Consider the following 16,547-nt stretch of genomic DNA (forward strand, 5'->3'; position numbering starts at 1 on the left):
AAGAGTGTCTTTAGGATATACCTAGGAAAAGGGTTGCTGGGTCACAGTACGTGCATATTTTCAGCTTTACTTTATAATACAGAACTATTTTCCAAAGTACATTCCTACTAGCAGTGTGTGAGAGTCTTTACTTTTTATATTTAAATAATTTCTTTTTTTATATTCACTATGACAGTGCTTCCTTTTTTTACGTAGGTGGGTACTCAAAATTTGCTTCAAGTGAAAGCACATTTGGGAACTAATTTATACTTTTTCCAACCTAGAAATAGTAGGTTTATTTTTATTCCCTTTTTGGTCAACTAATTTTTCTGTTAACTTTAAGAGCAAAATTATAACAATGCAAATGCTATAATTTAATTTGTAATCATAGTTGTAGAGTAATAATTTCTCTTGCTGACAAAAACATTTCTATATGAATTTGATAAGTAATACTTGCATACTAGGTTTAAATTCTAGTCTTCCATGCAAACATGATTATTTTCTTTCATCAACATTCAAGCACTTCAGGGACTGTTTTGGATAACATTATGTTTGTGAATGTGACTATTTCTTCTTCTGTTGGCTAAGAAGCATGCAAAATGATGTAGTAAGTAATGATTACCATTTATTGGGCACAGTCAGTGTAGCAGGCACTGTGATGAGTAAGCACTTTACATATATCATGTATTATCACTTTTAATCCTTAAATAGCCACAGTTGTTATCTCTTTTCTATAGTTGAGGAAATTGAGGCATAGAGAAGTTAAGTAGTAGGTCCTAGGTTATACAGCCAGGATTTGAATCTAGGTAGTCTGGTCTCCCCCTCCCCGCACAGCTGTGGGATCTTTGTTCTCTGACCAGGGATTGAACCCAGCCCCTTGGCAGTGAGAGCACGGAGTCCTAACCACTGGGCCGCCAGGGAATTCCCCAGATAGTCTGGTCTTAATCTCTATTCTGTGAGGTCCCTGGAGCTAAAAGACAATAAACACACTGCAGTGTTATTAATTTCTCAGACAATACTCTTATAGGGAGTTATCTTCATTAAGTATGGTTTGGTCTGGTTTATGTTTTTGGAATTCTTATATTAGTACAGTTTTTATCCATTTGCCTTTGTGTCTTATCATTTTTATTTTCATTCTCCTTTTAGTTCTCATTTTTCCTCTCATCTTTCTGTTATACTCATATATGTGAACCTGTATGATTTATAAATTACATACAGTTTGATGTCTCATTTTCATCTGGTTAATTAAATTACTTCACCAAATATCTATTGATTAACTGCAAAGTTCATAATTTTTGATTATGGCAGAGAATATAGTGACTATGATATGGTCTTCATCATCCCCTAGTTTGTAATCTAGGGGATTATCAGTATTTACTTATTAATTTGTTGGCTATTTTTCTTCTCAATCTTTTTCTACCAAGCAAATGTTTCAAATGATTTTTCACCACATGGTATTTTACAAGTTGAATCTCCATTTAGTATGTTCTGTCTGTATTTTGATCATCTTTGGGTCTGTTTTGGCAACACCTCCAAATTTAGCATCACTGTCTGAATTCATTATCATGCTGTTTACTTTCTATTTTAGGTCATTGAAGATATTGCCAAGGAGGAATTATTTAAGTTCTTTCTTGCAATATCTCATTTTCTTGCACCAAGATTATTTTAAAGCTATTAGCTTACTGAAAAAATGAATCCCAAACAGTTATTTGACAGCATTGATACTGCAGCCAGATTACATTAATTTTTTCAGATATAATTCGTGATGTGGAATCAAAAAGAACCTGTGGTTCGTGTACAACTTTGAGAAACTATTGTCTTACACCAGTGAAGCCTGGTGTGTTAGTTATCTATGGCTGCATAACAAATTACCCCTAACTTACTGTTTTAAAACAACAGCATTATTTCACAGAATCTGTGGGTCAGGATTTTGTGTGTGACTCAGCCATCTGGGTACTCTGTTTCAAGATGAGTCAGAGACTGCAATTAAGGTAGGCTGTAGTCATCAAAAGGCACAACTGAGGAAGGATCTGTTTCCAAGCTTACTCCAGTGGTTGTTGGCATGATTCCATTCCTTGTGGGTGGTTGGACTGAGGGCTGTTGGTACCTTTTGTAAGTGGAATCATATGCTAGCAGAGGTTGTCCTAGCACATGGGTCTTTCCTTGGGGCAACATGGCAGCTTTCCTCATCAGAGCAAGCAAGTAGAAAGAGCCAGAGAGAGACAATGAGCAAGGTAGACGTCACAGTCTTTTATATCTGGGAAGTGATATCCTGTCACTTTTGCTGTATTCTGTTCATTAGAGTCAAGTGACTGGATCCACCCACACTAAAGGGGAAGGGATCAATAACATGAGATAGGGATTATTGGGAGCCATTTTAGAAGCAATCTAGTACACCTCGGTAGCTTACAGGATTCTGGGCTTTTCCCTTAGGGTTCAATTTCTGATTGGAACAGGTGTATTTTTAGCTTTATATTAGTATCTTGAAGGACTGTATCCAGGATACTACTTTGTTTCATGATCTTTCTACTGGTAATTTAAAGTGAGATATGGTGAAAATTATTTGGTAATTATATTTCTGAGGGGTACCTAGTAGTGTTAGAAACTTTTTTCATGGTAAAATATACATTAGATTTTCCATTTTAACTATTTTTAAGTGTACAACTCAGTGGCATTAAGTATATTAACATTGTTCTGCAACCATCACCACAATTCATCTCCAGAACTTTTTCATCTTCCCAAAAATGAAACTTTGTACCCACACTAAATCCCTATTACCTCTTCCTTGCAGCCCCTGGCAACCACTAGACAGAAACTACCTTCTGTCTCTATGAATTTGACTAATCTAGCTACCTATTATAAATGGAATCATATATTTGACCTTTTGTGATTGGCTTTTTTCACTTAACATAAGGTCTTCAAGGTTCATTCATGTTGTACCATGTGTGAGAATTTCCTTCCTTTTTAAAATTGAATAATATTCCTTTGTATACATGTGCTACATTTTTGTTTATCCATTCATCTGTCATTTGGGATGGACACTTGAGTGCTTCTGCCTCTTGGCTCTAATGAATAATTCAGCCATGAACACTGGTGTACAAAATATCTTTTTGAGTCCCTCCTTTGAATTTTTTGGAGTATATACTCAAAGGTGGAATTGCATAATTATATCATAATTCTATGTTTAATTTTTTTGAGGAACCTCCAGTACTGTTTTCTACAGTGGCTGCACCATTTCATATTTCCTCATTCCTCATTTCCGTCAGCAATGCACATGGGTTCCACTTTCTCCACAATTTTGCCAACACTTATTTTCATGTTTTTTGATAGTTATTCTAAATGGGTTGTAAAGTGGTTTGATTTGCATTTTCCTAGTTAATTAATGATGTTGAGCATCTTTCCATGCTTATGATCCTTCGTATATTTTCTTTGGAGAAATGTCTATTCAGGTCTTTTGCCCATTTTTAAAATTGGGTTGTTTGTTATTTTGTTGTTGAGTTGTAGGATTTCTTTATATATTCTAAATGTTAACCCCTTATCAGATATATTATTTGCAGATATGTTCTCCCATTCCATAGGTTGCATTTTTACTCTTTTGATGGACACTTCATCAAAATTATTTGTTTTTAATTTTGATGAAGTCACTTTATCTGTTTTTTTCTTTTCTTTTGGTGTCATATCCAAGAAATCATTGCCAAATCCAATGTCATGAAGCTTTTCCCCTATGTATTGTTCTAAGAGTTTTATAGTTTTGGATCTTACATTTAGTTCTTTGATCCAGTTTCAGTAAATTTTTATATATGGTATAAAGTAAGGGTCCAGCTTTATTCTTTAGCATGTGGATATCCAGTTTATCCAGTGCCATTTGTTGAAAAGATTGATCTTTCCCCGTTGAATGGTTTTGGCACCCTTCTCTAAAAATTTTTTGACCATATATGTGAGGCTTAAAAATTATAACTTTTAAAAATAGTGTTTTTCTACTTATTGTAAAAATACATGTTTACTATAGTAAATTTACAGAAGAGGAGTCTATCCCAAGAAAATAATCATACTATATAGGAATAACCATAGTTCATAGTTGGTAAATATGAGTTCAGGCTTTTTTTAAAAAAATTAATTTATTTTTGGCTGTGTTGGGTCTTCGTTGCTGTGCACCTGCTTTCTCTAGTTGCGGTGAGCGGGGGTTACTCCTTGTTGCGGGGCGTGGGCTTCTCATTGTCGTGGCTTCTCTTGTTGCGGAGCACGGGCTCTAGGCGCTCAGGCTTCAGTAGTTGTGGCATGTGGGTTCAGTAGTTGTGGTTTGCTGGCTCTAGAGCTCTGGCTCAGTAGTTGTGGCGCACGGGCTTAGTTGCTCTGTGGCGTGTGGGATCTTCCCAGACCAGGGCTCGAACCCGTGTCCCCTACATTGGCAGGTAGATTCTTAACTGCTGCACCACCAGGGAAGCCCCTGTATGTATACTTTTAAAAAAAATAGAAATGAGATCATATATATTGTTTTATAAGTCACTTAAAATATAAAGAATATTTTTTCATGTTTAAATGTTCTTCTACAAGTTGCATTTTAAATTTAATTTTCATTTTTAATCAGAGTTAAATATACACATAATTTAAGAAGTTGAATGATTCTGTACACTTCTTTATAGAAAAGAAGAGTCTCCTGGCCTCCCCACTCTGCGCTTTTTGCTGATTCTTTTGGTATTTACCTCCATATCTCAAATGAACATGCTTGTATTGCTGCTGATTAATTTTTAAATTTTAGTCATTATTTATTGGCTTTCCATTATAGAAGGTGAGGATTTAGCTTTTTCACAGCCTATTTCAGCTAGGTCCTCTGATTTTCCATTAATATTATAGTTTAATTTTGGTTAGGGCAATATTCAGAATTTAAGTTATTATGACTCTGTAAATGCTTTTGACATCTAAGTCATGAAATTTATATCTATATAGGTATAGATGTAGGTATATAGTATGAGTAACTTTTCTACACTAGTTTTTTTTTCCTGGAAGTAATAATTGTATTGTGTTTTTCTTTGATCAGTTTTCTAACCTAATTCAATTCCAAACCAGTTGCACAACTCTTCTCTTATTGCATTTAGGTTCAAGTGAATATTCTACCAATAGCATTACCTATGAGAAATCTCTCCTGGAGTACCTATTGTCCTAAAGGCTAGGGACCATGATTGATTTATCTTAGTATTCCCACAGTTTTTGGCAGGGTACTCATCAAATGTTTGTTTATTGAAGGAATGATTGGTAAAAGTTCAGATTGTAGAATATTTAAAAATTTACCCAAATAACTTTGTATATAATAAATCAAGATTATTAATAGATTGATTCAAATATAGATTTGTATAACATAATTTAGCCGTTCTCAAACTCTCTGGTCTCAGGACCTCTTATCAATCTTAAAATTTATTGAGGACCCTAAAGGGTTGTTTATTTGTTTTATCATGGATTTATAGCTAATGATATTTCCTGTATTAAAATTAAAACATATTTTAAGTTTATTTATTTTAAAATAATAAAGGTGGGCTTCCCTAGTGGCACAGTGGTTAAGAATCCACCTGCCAGTGCAGGGGGCATGGGTTTGAGCCCTGGTCCGGGAAGATCCCACATGCAGCTAAGCCCGTGCGCTTTACAACTACTGAGCCTGTGCTCTAGAGCCCACGAGCCACAACTACTGAGCCCATGTGCCACAACTACTGAAGCCTGTGCACCTAGAGCCCGTGTTCCACAAGAGAAGCCACCGCAATGAGAAGCCCGCACACTGCAACGAAGAGTAGCCCCTGCTCACCACAGCTAGAGAAGGCCTGCGCGCAGCAACGAAGACCCAATGCAGCCATAAATAAATAAATAATACTATTTTCCAAAACAGAAAAACAGGTGGTGAAATGAGTGGCATTGTTTTACATTTTTTCAAGTCCCTTTAACGTCTGGCCCCATAGAAGACAGCCGGATTCTCATACTTCTGTGTTCAGTTTGTTGCAATATATTGCTTTGGTTGAAGCATATGAAGAGAATATGGCCTTATTCAGGTACACTATTGGAAAAGGGAGGAATATTTTACCATCTTCTCAGATAATTGTGGATTTTCTTTTTATAAATTAATTTTTTTTATTAAAAAAATTAACATGGTAAATGACTTTTTTGGGTTCTACAGTTCTATGAGTTCTAGCATGTGTGTAGATTCATGTAACCTTCACTATAATCATAATAATAATCATAATAGTTCATAATAGTATTCATAAGTATTCATAATAGCTCTACAGTCCCCCAAAACTCCTTCATACTATCCCTTTATAATCATACCTTCATCCCACCTCTAACTCTTCACAACCACTCATCTATTCTCTGTCACTCTAGTTTTATCCTTTTGAGAATGTCATATAAATATAATCATACAGTATGTAACTTTTGGAGACCAGCAAGTGATGTCAAACATCTTTTCATGTATTTATTTGCAATCAGTATAACCTCTTTGGTGAAGTGTCTGTCTTTTGCCCAGTTTTAAATTGGGTCATTTGTTTTCTACAGTAGAATTTTAAGTGTTCTCTATATATTTTGATACAAGCCCTTGGTTGGATATTATGATTTGCAAACATTTTCTTCCAGTATGTAGCTTGTCTTTTCATTTTCGTAAGTGTCTTTCACAGAGTAAAAGTTTTCAATTTTGGTAAAGTTCAGTTTATCAGTTTTTTTTTCTTTTATAAAATGTGCTTTAAGTATCATGCCCAAAATCCTTTGCACAAAGATTTGCTTACCAGTTTATTTCTAAATGTTTTGTATTCTACATTTAGATCTGTGATGCATTGTGAGTTGTTTTGTATATAAGGTTTGAAGTTTAGATTGAGGTTCATTTTTTTACATACAGATGTACAGTTGTTCCAGCACTTTGTTGGAAATTGTCTCTTCTGTGTTGAATGGCCTTTGCGTCTTTGTCAGATATCACTTGGCCTAGAATAGGCAAAGCTATAGAGACAGAAAATAGACTAGTGGTTGCCAGGGACCAGGGAAAGGAGGGAATAGAGAGTGACAGCTAGTAAGTATGGGGTTTCTTTTTTGGATGGTGAAAAAGTTCTGGAATTGGATAGTGGTGGTGAATACACAGCCTTGTGAATATACTACAAACCACTGAATTGTATACTTTAAAATGATGGTATGTGGATTATATTTACATTTTTAAAAAGCTAAAAATTTAATTGGCCATATTTGTGTGGATCTATTTATGGACTCTATTTCATTTACCTGTAGTATGACTAATAAGCCTTTGCCAATAGCACAAGGGCTTGATTACTGTCACTATATAGTAGTAAGTCTTGAAATCATGTAGTGTGATTCCTCCAACTTTATTACTATTTTTCAAAACTGTTTTAGGTATTTTGGTTCCTTTGCCTTTTCACATAAATTTTAGAATCAGCTTGTCTATTTAATGCCTTTTGCTTGAATTTCATTTAGAATGTTGTTAAATCTGTTGATCAGTTTGAGCAGCTTTTTTTGTTTTTTATATGCCCTTTATCAGGTTGAGAAAATGCCCTTCTACTCTTAGTTTGTTGAGAGTTTATATCATGAATGACTGTTGAATTTTGTCAAGTGCTTCTCCTGCATCAAATGATAGATCATGTAGTTTTCTTTTTTAGACTGTTAATCTGATGAATTTTATGAATTGATTTTTTTTTTTTTTTGTGGTACGCGGGCCTCTCACTTCTGTGGCCTCTGCCGTTGCGGAGCACAGGCTCCGGACGCGCAGGCTCAGCGGCCATGGCCCACGGGCCCAGCCGCTCCGTGGCATGTGGGATCTTCCCAGACCGAGGCACGAACCCGTGTCCCCTGCATTAGCAGGCGGACTCTCAACCACTGCGCCACCAGGGCCCTGGACTTTTGTTTGTTGGAAGATTTTTAATCACAGTTTCAATTTAATTACTTGTGATTGGTCTGTTCATATTTTCTATTTCTTCCTGGTTCAGTCTTGGAAGATTATACCTTTCTAAGAATTTGTCCATTTCTTCCAGGTTGTCCATTTTATTGGCATAGAGTTGCTTGTAGTAGTCTCTTAGGATGCTTTGTGTTTCTGCGGTGTCTGTTGTCATTTGTCTCTAGGTATTTTTTGATTTCCTCTTTGATTTTATTCAATGATCTCTTGGTTATTTAGTAATGTAGTGTTTAGCCTCCATGCGTTTGTGTTTTTTACGTTTGTTTCCCCTGTAATTCATTTCTAATCTCATAGCGTTGTGGTCAGAAAAGATGCTTGATATGATTTTAATTTTCTTAAATTTACTGAGGCTTGTTTTGTGCCCCAAGATGTGATCTATCCTGGAGAATGTTCCGTGCGCACTTGAGAAGAAAGTGTAATCTGCTGTTTTTGGATGGAATGTCCTATAAATATCAATTAAATCTATCTGGTCTGTTGTGTCATTTAAAGCTTCTGTTTCCTTATTTATTTTCATTTTGGATGGTCTGTCCCCTTGTGTAAGTGAGGTGTTAAAAGTCCCCCGCTATTATTGTGTTACTGTTGATTTCCTGTTTTAGAGCTGTTAGCAGTTGCCTTATGTATTCAAGTGCTCCTATGTTGGGTGCATATATATTTATAATTGTTATATCTTCTTGGATTGATCCCTTGATCATTATGTAGTGTCCTTCGTTGTCTCTTGTAACATTCTTTATTTTGAAGTCTATTTTATCTGATATGAGTATTGCTCCTCCAGCTTTCTTTTGATTTCCATTTGCATGGAATATCTTTTTCCATCCCCTCACTTTCAGTCTGTATGTGTCCCTAGGTCTGAAGTGGGTCTCTTGTAGACAGCATATATATGGGTCTTGTTTTTGTATCCATTCAGCAAGCCTGTGTCTATTGGTTGGAGCATTTAATCCATTCACGTTTAAGGTAATTATTGATATGTATGTTCCTGTGAACGTTTTCTTAATTGTTTTGGGTTTGTTTTTGTAGGTCGTTTTCTTCTCTTGTGTTTCCCACTTAGAGAAGTTCCTTTAGCATTTGTTGTAGAGCTGGTTTGGTGGGTCTTAATTCTCTTAGCTTTTGCTTGTCTGTAAAGCTTTTGATTTCTCCATTGAATCTGAATGAGATCCTTGCCGGGTAAAGTAATCTTTTTCTTTTTTTTTTAACATCTTTTTTGAGTCAGGTAGAGTAATCTTGGTTGTAGGTTCTTCTCTTTCATCACTTTAAGTATATCATGCCACTCCCTTCTGGCTTGTACAGTTTCTGCTGAGAAATCAGCTGTTAACCTTATGGGAGTTCCCTTGTATCTTATTTGTAGTTTTTCCCTTGCTGCTTTCAATAATTTTTCTTTGTCTTTAATTTTTGCCAATTTGATTACTATGTGTCTCAGTGTGTTTCTCCTTGGGTTTATCCTGTATGAGACTTGCTGTGCTTTCTGGTCTTGGGTGGCTATTTCCTTTCCTATGTTAGGGAAGTTTTCGACTATAATCTCTTCAAATATTTTCTCTGGTTCTTTCTCTCCTTCTTCTCCTTCTGGGACCCCTATAATGCGAATGTTGTTGCATTTAATGTTGTCCCAGAGGTCTCTTCAGCTGTCTTCATTTCTTTTCATTCTTTTTTCTTTATTCTGTTCTGCAACAGTAAATTCCACCATTCTGTATTCCAGGTCACTTATCCGTTCTTCTGCCTCAGTTATTCTGCTATTGATTTCTTCTAGTGTAGTTTTCATTTCAGTTATTGTATTGTTCATCTCTGTTTGTTTGTTCTTTATTTTTTCCAGGTCTTTGTTAAACATTTCTTGCATCTTCTCGATCTTTGTCTCCATTCTTTTTCCGAGGTACTGGATCCTCTTCACTATCATTATTCTGAATTCTTTTTCTGGAAGGTTGCCTATCTCCACTTCATTTCGTTGTTTTTCTGGGGTTTTATCTTGTTCCTTCATCTGGTACATAGCCCTCTGCCTTTTCATCTTGTGTATCTTTCTGTGAATGTGGTTTTTGTTCCACAGGCTGCAGGATTATTGTTCTTCTTGTTTCTTCTGTCTGCCCTCTGGTGGATGAGGCTATCTAAGAGGCTTGTGCAGGTTTCCTGATGGGAGGGACTGGTGGTTGGTAGAGCTGGGTGTTGCTCTGGTGGGCAGAGCTTAGTAAAACTTTAATCTGCTTGACTGTTGTTGGGTGGGGCTGGGCTCCCTCCCTCTTGGTTGTTTGCCCTGAGGCAACCCAACACTGGAGCCTACCTGGGCTCTTTGGTGGGGCTAATGGCAGACTCTGGTAGGGCTCACGCCAAGGAGTACTTACTAGAACTTTGCTGCCAGTGTTCTTGTCCCCATGGTGAGCCACAGCCACCCCCCGCCTCTGCAGGAGACCCCCCAACACTAGCAGGTAGGTCTGGTTCGGTCTCCTATGGGGTCACTGCTCCTTCCCCTGGGTCCCAGTGCACACACTACTTTGTGGGTACCCTCCAAGAGTGGAGTCTCTGTTTCCCCTAGTCCTGTCGAAGTCCTGCAATCAAATCCCACTATCCTTCAAAGTCTGATTCTCTAGGAATTCCTTCTCCCATTGCCAGACACCCAGGTTGGGAAGCCTGACGTGGGGCTCAGAACCTTCACTCCAGTGGGTGGACTTCTGTGGTGTAAGTGTTTTCCAGTCTGTGAGTCACTCACCCAGCAGTTATGGGATTTGATTTTGGTGTGATTGTGCCGCTCCTGCCGTCTCATTGTGGCTTCACCTTTGTCTTTGGATGTGGGGTATCTTTTTGTTGAGTTCCAGTGTCTTCCTGTCGATGATTGTCCAGCAGCTAGTTGTGATTCTGGTGTTCTCACAAGAGGGAGTGAGAGCACGTCCTTCTACTCCGCCATCTTGGTTCCAGTGGTACATCAGGTGTTTTAAATGCATTTTCAGCTTAGATATTTTCAACTTAATAATGAGGTGTAACCCCATCCATCAGAAATCGAGGAAGATTTGTATAGGTACTCCAGCTTTATGTGGTATATCTTTTCCTATTCCTTTGCTTTTTAAATTCATGAATAAGTTTATTTATAATGATATTTATATAATAAAAGCAAAACACATGAAACTCAGAAGTTCTCAAAGAAACTGAAGTATAATAATAATAAAAAGCAATGTAGACTGACAGGCAAGAATTTAAAGATTTAATAAACAGTTGAATATGAAATAGACATCCTTACTTCTAAATTCTACTTTGTCACTCACACTGAATTATATTTGAACAACAGCTCTCTGTTCAGGAGGTCCTGTACTGGAAATTCTGGAAACTGGTAAATTACTTTTTAATAAGAGCTTAAAGTTAATGATGTATAAAAAGAAACAAAATTGAGTTATTTGTAGTGAGGTGGATGAACCTAGTGTCTGTCATACAGAGTGAAGTAAGTCAGAAAGAGAAAAACAAATACCGCATGCTAACACATATATATGGTACCTAAAAAAAAAAAAAAAAAAAAGGGGGTTCTGAAGAACCTAGGGGCAGGAAAGGAATAAAGACACAGATGTAGCAAATGGACTTGAGGACACAGGGAGTTGGAAGGGTAAGCTGGGGCGAAGTGAGAGAGTGGCATGGACATATATACACTACCAAATGTAAAATAGATAGGTAGTGGGAAGCAACTGCATAGCACAGGGAGATAAGCTTGGTGCTTTGTAACCACCTAGAGGGGTGGGATAGGGAGGGTGGGAGGGAGATGTAAGGAGGAGGAGATATGGGGATATATGTATATGTATAGCTGATTCACTTTGTTATAAAGCAGAAACTAACACACCATTGTAAAACAATTATACTCCAATAAAAATGTTTTAAAAATATTTAAAAAATAAAGTTAATGATGTATTACCATGTTGTACCTAATGCTGCCTTAATATGAAGTCACATTCAGTATGCTTTGAAGTGAAATAGCTGTAAATTAATCTATTCTGCCAGGCTACAAAAATGTCACCAACATTTTGGTGATGCGTGCTCATGTGTAAGGATTGAACTGTTTAGGAGGGTAAAGAGAACTGGAGCAGAAGTGAGCATACCTTTGTTTTTAACCTACGTATCCCATTATTTTTGAAGTGAGTTTCTTATAGAAAGCATAACTCATCTTCATGATCTCTCTCTTTTCAGTGGTGTGTTTAGGCCATTTATATTTAAAGTGATTACAGATATATTTGGATTTAGGCCAACCATTTTATTATTTGTTTTATGTTTATGCTCTCTGTTTTTGTTCTCCTGTTTCTCCTTTCTTAGCTTCTTTTGGATTATCTTAACATGTTTTGGTATTCAACTTTATTTCCTGTTTTTTGCTTTTTATTATATCTTTTTTGTATAGTTTTTAAAAGAATTATTTATTTATTTATTTATTTGGCTGTGTTCGGTCTTAGTTGCAGCTGTAGGATCTTCATTGTGGCATGCTGGTTCTTCGTTGTGGCAAGCGGGATCTTTAGTTGGGGCATGTGAGATCTAGTTCCCTGACGAGGGATTGAACCTGGGCCCCCTGCATTGGGAGTGTGGAGTCTTAATCAGTGGACCACCAGGGAAGTCCCTGTATAGTTTTTTTTGAATGGTTGCTCTAGTGTTTACAATATACCTACTTAATTTTTCGCAGTCTACTAGAATTATTATATCACCACTTCAAGTAGAATGCAAAAGCCTAATAACCATCATATAGGTCTCTTTACCATTCTACCTTTTTTTTGTAGTTGTGTTATGAGTTATATCTATATACATTGGAAATCCTTTCAGATAGTGTTATAATTTTTGCTCTTAACTTGCAAGCATATTTTGAAAAAGTCAAGAGGAGGTTAGTCTATTATGTTTACCTAGATTTCTGTTGTTCTTCATTCATTCCTGTTATTCCAAGTTTCCCTCTGTTATAATTTCCTTTTTCTCAGAAGAAATTTCATTGGTAATTTACCATACAGCAGCTCTGCTTACAATACATAATTTTCTTTTCTCTGAGATTGTCCTTATCCCTGAAGGATGTTTTCTCTGGGTACAGAATTCTGGTGGATAGTGCTTTACTTTCAGTACTTTAAAAATGTTTTTCTGTTTCTTGCTGACCTCCATGGTTTATAATGAGAAAGTCACAGTCAATTGAATTATTGTCCCCAGTAAGTAATGTATCATTTTTCTCTGGCTGTTTTTAAGAGTTTTTCTTTGTGTTTAATTTTCAACAGTTTGGTTATGATGTGTTTGTGAATGGATTTTTTTTGTGCATGTCCTGTTAATTAAGGTTCTTCAATCAATTGTTTTTTGTCTTTTGCAAAACTTGAGACATTTTAGCCATTATTTTAAAAATATTTTTCCTGCCCTACACTTTTTCCTCTCTTGACATGACTGTGATGAGTTGAATGTTAGAATTTTTGATATTGTCCTGCTGGTCCCTGGGGTCTGTGTTCATTTATAAAATTATTTTCTGTTTTTTTAATTTCTATATATTTATCTTCAAGTTTACTGACTCTTCTGACACTTCCATTCTTCTGTTGACTCTAGTAACATTTAAAATTTTCTGTTATTGTATTTTTCCCTTCTAAAATTGTTATTTATGTCTTCTATATCTTTACTGAGACTTTATCTTTCTGTTCATTTCTAGGACTTTATATATCTTTCTATTTATTCCTTCACTTCTTGGAGCATTTTTATAGTAGCTGCTTTAATGTCTTTGATAAGTCCCAGATCTCTGTCATCTAGGCATTTACATCTGCTGATTTGTCCTTTCACATGTAAGTTGAGATTTTCCTGGTTCTTTGTATATTTGGTAGTTTTGGATTGTGTCTTTGTTATTTAAAAAATTATGAGACTTGAGTCTTATTTAAATTCTGCAGAGAATGTTGATATTTTAAAAATTTGACCACCTAGTTGTGTTGAGGTTGCACATTCTAACTAGCCTTCCAGGTATTTTGTTTTTAATATTAGTTCGGTTTTTAAAGCCTTTGAAATAATACTCAGATCTGTCCCAGATGTATACCAGTGGTGGTAAGTCTGGCACCTGGACAGTGAGTCTAAGCCTTAGTTCAGTTCTCAAAGTTAGTGGTATGCTGTTCAATGTCATACCTTTTAGTGATGCTAAATGTAATCTGTAAGTGTAAGTATTACCGGTTTCATTCATTCATTATTAAGTTCTGAATCAACCAACCTTTCACCTAAGAGTTTTGGCAGCCATTCATAACCACTGCCTACATTATTTCATTAGGTGTTGCAGAATGGTGAATTTTTAATTCTGTGACTATCAACTATTTGGTTTCTTTGAAATACAGTTAATACTACAGGAAAGGCAGGGTAAATACTTGACTTATTTTCCTTTTATTTATATTCAGAATAATGAATTAGTACACTAGCAATTGTTTTAGTGTCTACTGAATTGTTTTTGAATATCATTATGAATTTATGGGTTATTATATATTTCATGTGTTTCAGTTATTGCAGTCATTATCCTTTTATTTTAATTTCCTTATTTATTTATTTTTAATTTTGGCCATGACTCATGGCTTACCAGATCTCAGTTCCCCGACCAGGGATTGAACCTGGGCCACGGCAGTGAAAGTGCCGAATCCTAACCACTAGACCACCTGGGAACTCCCTCATTATTCTTTAGATGTCAATTTTCTCACTTCAAACCATTGTGAGCCCGTTCCACTTAGCTCCTGTGTCCTTTTGACTTGACTCCATTATCTTGAACAAAGTTGGATTCACCATGAGGATAATGAAGCTTAAGCTTCAGGGTTCTTTATTTCCATTGGCTTCTTTCAAAGCTTTGGGAGCAAAGTTTTAGTAATTGGTCATATGTAAAATTTGCAAAAGTAAGATTTTTAAGATAGGGGCCTCACGTAATATAAATTCCAGGCCCCATAAATCCTGGATCTGTCCCACGTCTTTGGTATATTCCCTGCTTTCAAGCACAGCAAGATTCTAGGCTCATCTTTTATATTTCCTACCCCAGTTTTAGAAATAGCCATTTTTCCAAGGAGCTTTTGTTCTTTTTTTGAGGGAAATGGTATTTGGAACTTTCAGTTTGGATGCTAGAGATGCTTAATCTATTGGGCTGCATTGCTTCTAGGACTTCTCGATGGTTAGACTTGTGAAATACGTGTTTAAATAAAGATCATATTTTTTTCATGTTTTCTTCAATGTCAGATTTCAGGATTTTTACTTGACCTCTTTGACTTTTATATTTGTATCTCTTTATACTGAAAATGTTGACTCTTAGTGATTTAATATAATCACTTATTTGCTGTGTCTTGCAGTATACCTATAATAGTTTTTAAATAACAGAATTGATATTATTTCTAATGACAAAAATACTAAATGGAGTTTTAAGATTTCTTTGTTGTTCTTTTATTCCTTAAGCTATATCCCACTAGGGGTATACAATCAAAATACTGTATTTTAAAGCCACTTGAATTATTTTCTGTGTGATAATGTCACATACTTGGTATGCAGTGGGTTCTTGGTTTCAGTTTGTTTTAGATTTTTAGAGATTGTACTCCTTTCATTTTTAGTATCTTTTTAAAAATTTATTTTGTCTTTTAATTGTCTTGAAGGAAGAGGTCACCACTCAGTGTCAACAAAACGCTAAATTTATTGGTCTCCATTCGGGGAGAGTTGTGAAGTAGAGTTCAGGGATTGGTGAAGTGGGAGTGTTTAGGAAGTGGTTGAATTTTTGATAAACAGATGTGGCTATGGACTGTGGCTGTTACTGACTGGTTGACTTTCTGAAGTGTGGTCGCTAATATGAAGCTGTCATTGATAGACTGGGATGAGTTTGAAGCTAGTTCTGATGATTACTTCATTGCTATGGTCCTTTCCTGAATTTGGAGTATAGGAGTTTTTTGTTGTTGTTGTTTGTTTTTTTGTTTTTTTGCGGTACGCAGGCCTCTCACTGTTGTGGCTTCTCCCGTTGCGGACCACAGGCTCCGGATGCGCAGGCTCAGCGGCCATGGCTCACGGGCCTAGCCGCTCCGCGGCATGTGGAATCTTCCCAGACTGGGGCACGAACCTGCATCCCCTGCATCGACAGGCGGACTCTCAACCACTGCGCCACCAGGGAAGCCCTAGGAGTTTTTTTTCTTGTATGTAAAACAATGATTTTTGTTCCAAAATGAAAACTATATCACAAGATATATTCTTAGAAGTCTGACTTTTATCCTTATCCCCTCCATCCTGTTTTCTCCTTTCTTTTGGGCAAAGGTTGGCAAGCAATAGTCTGCAGGCCAAATTTGGCCACCCATCTCTTTTTGTAAGTAAATTTTTGTTGGAACACATACTCTTTTATGTATTGTCTTTGTCTTCTTTTATTTTAAAATGGCAGAGCTGAGTAGCCATAACAGAGATTATATAGCTTATAAAGACTGAAATATTTATTATTTGGCCCTTTACTGAAAAAAATTTATTGATCTCTGCTATCGTTTCATCACTTTTTGGCTTTTCCTTTTTTAAAAATAATAAAAGCAAATATGTTAATATACTTAACATTTACCTTCCTTTTACAGAAAAGTAGTATACTTTAAACACGTCACTGCATCTTATTTATTTTCACTTAACAATATATCCTGAAAATCACTCTGTGTCAATATATCTCTAATTCCTGGACTAGTACTCCGTTACATAAGTGAATCAT

The 16,547-nt window shown here is 36.1% G+C and overlaps 1 protein-coding gene and 1 non-coding gene across 3 annotated transcripts in view; one reads left to right on the forward strand and one right to left on the reverse strand.

Moving 5' to 3' along the window:
- TTBK2 (tau tubulin kinase 2) overlaps window positions 1-16,547 on the forward strand; it is a 137,472-nt gene that overhangs the window by 13,036 nt on the left and 107,889 nt on the right. The gene's annotated exons all lie outside the window — the stretch shown is intronic.
- Window positions 14,434-14,505, reverse strand: TRNAE-UUC. The gene has a single exon. It is a non-coding gene; the product is annotated as a tRNA-Glu (tRNA).

This window comes from Monodon monoceros, unplaced genomic scaffold (assembly GCF_005190385.1).
Source record: "Monodon monoceros isolate NGI ecotype Baffin Bay Population unplaced genomic scaffold, NGI_Narwhal_1 Super_Scaffold_21, whole genome shotgun sequence".
NCBI classification, from domain to species: domain Eukaryota; kingdom Metazoa; phylum Chordata; class Mammalia; order Artiodactyla; family Monodontidae; genus Monodon; species Monodon monoceros.